The sequence below is a fragment of the Dioscorea cayenensis genome, unplaced genomic scaffold (genome assembly GCF_009730915.1).
Source record: "Dioscorea cayenensis subsp. rotundata cultivar TDr96_F1 unplaced genomic scaffold, TDr96_F1_v2_PseudoChromosome.rev07_lg8_w22 25.fasta BLBR01001462.1, whole genome shotgun sequence".
In the NCBI taxonomy this organism is placed as follows: domain Eukaryota; kingdom Viridiplantae; phylum Streptophyta; class Magnoliopsida; order Dioscoreales; family Dioscoreaceae; genus Dioscorea; species Dioscorea cayenensis.
In genome coordinates, this window is record NW_024087853.1 from 128455 (window position 1) to 136353 (window position 7899).

Here is a 7899-nt window from a genome sequence, read left to right on the forward strand (position 1 = left end):
GGAAGGGTTGGTACATTGTTAGATTAATGTATGTATATCTTGTATTCTTTGTAAAAATATATTTATATTTTAAAAGTTTAGGAAAGTGATGACTTATTTTTTTCCTAATCTTTAGTCTTTTTTTCTTGTATTTATTGATGTTGTGAAATTAATGGTGAACTTTTTATTCTATTATTTACATATTATGGTACCGAAGCCTGAGAACTAGGGTTTGTTTATTGCTCAACCTATCGAGACATGCCTAGGAAGGAAGAAAAAGATGGAGCAGGCAGCTTCAAGATGAAGACAATGTGTTAGGATCGATAGACCGTAGTAACACAATATATTAAAATAAAGTAAAATAAAAAATAAAAGAAGAAGGCACCAAAATTACATGGTTCGGCTTTTTCATGTCTACGTCCATGGGAGAAGGAGGAGAAATATTCCACTATAGAAATTATAGATTTACAAGTAGAGATTTCACTCAATGCCTCTCAACTAAAAACCCTAGAATACTCTTTCATCCAAGAAGCATTCTTGGTGTTTTTCTGGTTGTGTGTACATCTTAACATGACCAAAAGACCATGAATTTGTAGGCAAAATGGAGCAACCAAAAGTCATGCATTCATACATGGATGTCAAAAATTGTGGCTCCATGCATGTTTAAATGGAGGCTTCATACAAGTTAAAACATGTTTGTCAAAAATAAAGAGCTAACCTAGGGTTTAGGGATGGCAATTTGTCAATAACATGTGTAAAACTCAAGGCATATTTTACACGTTTAACAAATCTCCACCTTATCTTGAATTTTTCATATTTGAAGCTTCTAAATCTCCTCCTCCTCCAAAGTAACCTTGAAGAGTAGTTAAGTGCTGAGTATGCCAACTAAGTTCAGGCAATGCCTAAACTTGGCTAGCAGTAAAGGTTTGGTTAACATATCAGCAGGATTATTTGTAATACCAATCTTTTTAACAATTATTTTGCCTTCAACAATAATTTCATGAATGAAATGATACCTAAGATCAATGTGTTTTGTATTCCCATGAAACATTTGATCTTTGGTCAAATTTATTGCTATTTGGCTATTACAAAAGACAACAATCTCCTGATGATCTGAAATGAGCTCATTGTACAGAGCCTCATAGCCAAATAACCTATTTAACAACTTTAGTCACCGCCATATATTCTGCTTCAGTAGTAGATAAGGAAACTGTAGACTGTAAAGTTGATTTCGAACTGATGCCAATTCTTCCTAATGTAAAAACATAACCAATCAAAAACCTTTTTTTATAGAGATCTCCTACATAGTCCAAGTCGCCAACCAATTTACTAATAACACTGCAAAACTCCAAACAAGTATCAACAGTACCTCTTAAATTTCTTAAAATCCACTTTACTGCTTGCCAATGAGTTTTTCCTAGATTTGCCATATATCGACTGACAACACTAACTGCATGTGAAATATCAAGTCGAGTACATACCATGGCATACATGAGGTTATCCACTGCTCTAAAGTATGGAACCTCTTCCAAGTAGTTTCCTTCTTCATCTGTCTGAGGTGATTGTGCTGCTAAAAGCTTAAAATGTGCAGCAATAGGAGTACTCACAGATTTAGCTTCTTTATGTTAAAGCGTTCTAGGATTTTCTCAACATAATTCATATGAGTAAGAAGTAATTTTCCTGCTTTCTTGTCTCTTAGAGTTTTCATTCCAAGGATCTTCTTTGCTGCCCCAAGATCCTTCATTTCAAATTCTTCACTTAGTTGAGCTTTCGACTTCTCAATTTCAGAAATATTCTTTGCAGCAATTAACATGTCATCCACATACAACAATAAGTATATGAATGATCCATCTACTATCTTTCTAAAATAAACACAACTATCATAGTTGCTTCTTGCAAACTTATTACTAATCATGAATGAATCAAATTTTTTGTACCATTGTCTTGGAGATTATTTTAGGCCGTACAAAGATTTCTTCAACAAGCAAACATGATATTCTTTACCTTTAACTTAGAAACCCTCTGATTGTTGCATGTAAATCTTTTCTTCAAGCTCACCATGTAAGAATGTAGTTTTAACATCTAACTGCTCTAACTCCAGATCATTCATTGCCACAAAAGCAAGTAAAACCCGAATAGAATTATGTTTTACAACAAGTGAGAAAACATCATTAAAATCTATACCTTGTGTTTGGTTGTAACCTTTTGCAACTAGCCGTGATTTATATCTTACTTCTTCAATGCTTGTTGTGGCTTCTTTTATCTTAAAGACCCACTTACAACCAATAACTTTCTTTCTTGTTGGAGATTTGACCAATTCCCAAGTGCAATTTTTGTGCAAAGACTCCATTTCTTCTTATATTGCTATCAACCATTTATCTGAGTTGTTACTTAAAATGGCTTCAAAATATGAGGATGGCTCTCTAGCATTATTTATGCTGTCAGATGCAGTCAAAGCATAATCAATAAATTCTGCATAATTACTTTCAGTATATAGAAGATACCTGTAGTTTCTCCTTCCTCGATCTAGAGCGATAGAGTATGGTCGCTTTTGTTCAATTTCAACTAAACTTAATTCTGAATCATGAAACGAATTAGATGGTCTTGGTTCTGCATCTGTTGTTGATGTTGATTTGTGCTGAGCTAGTTGATCATCAATATTTAGCCCAGCCTTCTTGATGTCATTAGCCTTCTTGTCTTAATTATGTTGTATATAGAACTCCCTTTTTGATTTAAGCATAAAAGGATCATCTAAAATAACATCTCTATTGTTTATGAATTTGGGAGATGTTGGATCAGGACACCATAATTTATAGCCTTTTACTCCTAATGGATTTCCAAGAAAGATACATTTCTTGGATCCGAGCTCTAATTTTCCATAATTTACATGCACATATGCAGGATACCCAAAAATCTTTAAATTTGAATAGTCAGCAGGCTTACTTAACCATACTTCTTTGGGAGTTTTGAATTCAAGTGGTACTAATAGAGATCGGTTCACCAAATAGCAAGCCATGTCAACAGCTTCTGCCCAAAAAATTTTAGGCAGTACGACATTTGAGAGCATACACCAAGCACTCTCAATAAGGGTTCGATTCATACGCTCAACAACTCCATTTTGTTGAGGTGTGTTTCGGGCAGTGTGATGTCTCACAATTCCTTCATTGTTGCAGAACTTATCAAACTCCTTGTTACAGAACTCTAAGCTATTGTTTGTTCTGAGATGTTTGATATGCCTCTTAGTCTTGCTTCTCTATCATTGTTTTCCAATTCTTAAATGTGGAAAAAAAACATGGTTCTTGTGCCTCAAAAAATAAACCCAAACCTTCCTTGAATAATCATCAATAAAGGTAAGCATGTAGCTAGGACCTCATTTTTAAGGAACTTTTAATGGCCACCAAATGTCTAAATGGATGTAGTAAAGGGTACCTTTGGTTTTATGAGTGCTGATACTAAAGCTTATATGCTTTTGTTTACTGAAGATACAATGTTCATAGAACTCCAGCTTTCCTATGCTTTGGCCCCATAAAAGACCCCTCTTTCTTAATAAGGTTAGACCTTTTTCACTTATGTGGCCTTACCTCATATGCCAAAGTTTAGTGACATCAAACTCTGCCATTGATGTTGAAGCAGCGGCAACACTTGTAGCTATCGTACATTCTAAGACATAAAGGCTTGCAAATTTTTGAGCCTTCATAACAATAAGAGCACCTTTGCTAACCTTCATTACTCCACCTTCAATTGTGTACTTGCACCCACTGGCATCAAGGGTGCCCATTTCTTCAGGTCAGGAACATGACTAACATCAGTTAATGTTCTGATGATCCCATCATGCATTTTGATGCGGATTGAATCAATGCCTACAACTTTGCAGGCAGCATTATTTCCCATCAAAACAACTCCACCTACAATAGCTTCATATGTGGAAAACCAATCACTATCAGGATTCATATGAAATGAGTAACCTGAATCCGTAATCCACTCATTGCTAAATCTGCATTATCAATGTTAGTGACCGAAATAACTTCATATGTAGACTCATTTTAGAAACACCTGCTTCAGCGAACTTTGCTTTTCTTTCTTCTTTATTTTTTTATTTGTAACAATCAGCTTTAATATGCATGTTTTGATGATAGTAATTGCAAATCAAATTTCTATAGCTAGATTTTGATCTAGATTTATTACTTCTTAAACCCCTTTTCTTTAGGTCTTCCTCTAGCAATAAGACCTTCAACCTAAATATCATTTTTGTCTCGAAATATTTCTTTATCAATTATAATTTTAGAAAGCAAAGCTGTCTTAACCTCTAGCAAGGACACAACATCTTTCCCATATAATAATGCGTCTCTAAAATGTATATATGACGATGGTAATGAACATAATAATTTCATAGCAGCATGTTCATCTTCAATTTTAGAACCCACATTTTCTAAATTAACTAGAATTGATGTATATTCTTCAAGTTGGGGTTTGATAGAAGTACCTTCTTGCATCTGAAATGAGTAATGTCGAGTCTTGATATAACTTGTCAATTAGAATCTTCGTCATGTAGAAGGACTCCAACTTTGACCATAAGCTAGCAGCAGTATCTTCTTTGATGACTTCTTGAAGAACTTCATTTAATAAACATAATTGGATGGTTGACAAGGCCTTTGAAATCAACTCATCCTTCTTGTCTTCACTCATTGAGTATGGCATATTATTTCCAAGCTTTTTCTAGTCCATTTTGAATCAAAATGGCACACATCTTGACCTTTCATAAAGTGAAGTTTTTGATGCGATCAAACTTCTCAATATCAAATCTTGAACTTGCCATTGTTTCCAAACACAATTTTTGGATGAATAAAATCTACTTATTTTCTGATGTGGAAGATCTACCTTTAGTAGTAACCACCAAATACATGATAAGTAGATCTATTCACCTAATAATGGAACCCTCTCTGATATTAAAATAAAATGGGAAGAATAATAGAAGAAGACACCAAAATTACATGGTTCGGCTTTTAGATGCCTACGTCCATGGGAGAAGGTGGAGAAATATTCAACTATAGAAATTATAGATTTACAAGTAGAGGTTTCAATCAATGCCTCTCAACTAAAAAACCCTAGAACACACATTCATCCAAGAAGCACTCTTGATGTTTTTGTGGTTGTGTGTGCATCTTAACATGACCTAAAGGCCATGTATTTATAGGCAAAATGGAGCAATCAAAAGTCCATGCATTCATACATGGATGTCAAAAATTGTGGCTACATGCATGTTTAAATAGAGGCTTCATACAAGTTAAAACATGCTTGTCAAAAATGAAGGGCTAAACTAGGGTTTAGGCATGGCAATTTGTCAATAACATGTGTGAAATTCAAGGCATATTTATATATATTAATATTGTGAATGCACCAAAATATGTATAAAGAATGATGTATACAGTGACTCTGGGTTATATCTGGTTAATGACAGGATAAATTTTTTGGATTGAGATTCTAGTAGAAATAAGATTGACGATTAAATAATAATTGAATGGTTCTAATAGAAGACCTGTGCTTCCATACAATACTATTCCTTAGAGTTACTGTGAATGGTTCTGATTGACGAAATCCATTCATTGGGAGAAAACAAACGCTCTCGTGGACGATTGAGATTTGTCAGTGCTTCACTCAAAGGCAACACTGTCATGTTAGAAGGCATCAGATATCCCACCTTTGGGCACTGTTTGGTTGAAGATATCCCTAGAGATATCCCCAATTTAACTATTCCCAAAGCTTTGACAAGACATGCTCGTATTAATTGTGAATTTAAAATAATAATTCATTTTAAACCTAATTTAAAACAATAGTTAGTATTAATTGTTCCACAATGAAAAGACCACAATAACCATCACCCAATTATTAACTGAACCCATGTGTTCGGAAATGTTTTTTTTTTTTTTAAATCCATGAATGGTTGAGATGCTTTGAGCCCCCATTGTTGACTTATGAATTGAAATGGATCTCTATCAGAAGGCACATGCTCATCAGGACCCACCCATTAACACACAAACAAATGCTTTAAAATCATGACCGTTGAAATACATGATTAACAAAAGAAACCAAATGGAATTCCTACCTTCATCACTTTCCCTTTGCTACATCACCTGCAGACCATTGTAACTCTCTCCCGATCCCTCTCTTCTCCATCTCCCAATCTACACAAAGAAATATTATCCCACCTCTCCTCCTCTCCACCCTCTTGAGTTGCACTGTCTAGTTTGCTTCGACGGATCGATTCCTGGATGGGAGTGACACCGTCGACAGGCAAAGCTTGGGTGAAGGTATGCTTATGGAAATCCTCCTGTCAAAAAGATTTCTCTTCTCCGATTTAATTGTTTTTATAAATTATTGTCTCCATAGATAACTTATTCAATTTTGTACCTTGTCTCTCATCCTTTCTTTTGTTACTTGCTAGTGTGTCATGCGAAGCCAATTTTAATGGAGGGCACAGGACAAGGGAGCCAACCAGTGTCTGGAGGGAATCCCGAACATGTAGGTTCCCATCAAGATGTGCAAAGGTTGCCGCGCAGGAATAACTGGACGATTTCTAGTGATGAAGCACTAGTTGACCTATTGTTGGAGGGAAGCAAGCAGCCTGGTGTGTGTTCAGGTTCCTTTCGACCGGAAGCATGGTTCAGAATATGGAATGAGTACCAAGGAGTTGTGAATAGTGGTTGTGTACTGGTGGTTCCAGCGCCCACGTGAGCGCGGCCCCGTCCCCACTTGTTCCACCGGCGTCATGCACGTCCCCTGGCTCTCAGTGGGTTCGCCCCGCTCTTCTTTCCCAAAAAAAAAAAAGGACCAAAGAAGACACCACTTTGCCCCAGTTGAAAGGTAGATGGAAGACTTTGAAGAAGCTATACAAGTTGTATTCGTCATTGGTTGGTAAGAGTGGATGGTCATGGGATTTTGACACTCAAAGACCAACCCCTGGTTGTCCAATGGTGTGGGAGGAGATTATTAAGGTAAGCATCATTTGTATCTTCTCTTGCAATGATAGGTTTTTTTGGCAATAATGGAATCTCAAATATGCATAAAAACAAATAGGAATTCGTAAATTTGATAAGTCATTTGGATCGAGTCGAAGATAAAATCTCAAAGATAAGCAAAAACAACAATTCATAGGAGAAGCCACGTAGAAAGTTAGGTTATACAACATCATGGAATTGTGATCAATCTTCGAGTAATTATTAGCTAGCATTACTTTTAACCACCCTAAAATGCATATGAAAACAGTGGCTCTTCATTATGTTAGACATACAAATGTGGTTCATAAGATGCAAGATGGGTTTGATAACAAAGCCCACTTATTAAATCCAAGTGTTGCATTTCTTTAAAGAGATCCTAATCTTTTATATCACCAAAAATGAAGCCCAGCACTAGAGATCCTAATCATTTTGCTTGTACCTAATTGAATATATTCTCTGAGTCACTATTACATGACCAAGTCAAGTATTCGCCCTTCCTACATTAAGCCATAATTGCAAGCTATCGTGCAGCTCAACAAGGAATACAAAGTTTGCCGAGATAAGCCTTTCCCATTGTTTTTGAAGATCCATGACCTTGTGGCTTCATCCACCGCAAATGGACAATACGCTAGCCACACGGGTGACTCGGTGAGAGCCGATGATTTTGTTGTTAACATGGACGAGGGATCCGGTTCGTCGGATAGTCCTGTGCTTGAGGTTGACAAGGACACAATCCCATCGCATACAACGGGCAAGAAAGTTTCTTACAACAATGCCTCATCCATGACTAAAAGGAAACAATTAGATCATCCAAATCCTAGTGTCTCAAAGAAGAAAAGTTCTGACCACACAGTGGAAGCGCTAAATCGATTAATATCTTTGAGTGATCGTAGAAGCAAGATCATGGAACAATATGGGAGATCGC

At 36.1% G+C, this 7899-nt stretch overlaps 1 long non-coding RNA gene across 1 annotated transcript; it reads left to right on the forward strand.

Annotated features, from left to right (window-relative positions):
* The first annotated feature begins 6077 nt into the window (after positions 1-6077).
* On the forward strand, positions 6078-6663 carry LOC120256476. The gene is made up of 2 exons (XR_005535315.1): positions 6078-6287; positions 6422-6663. It is a non-coding gene; the product is annotated as an uncharacterized LOC120256476 (long non-coding RNA).
* The last annotated feature ends 1236 nt before the right edge of the window (positions 6664-7899 follow it).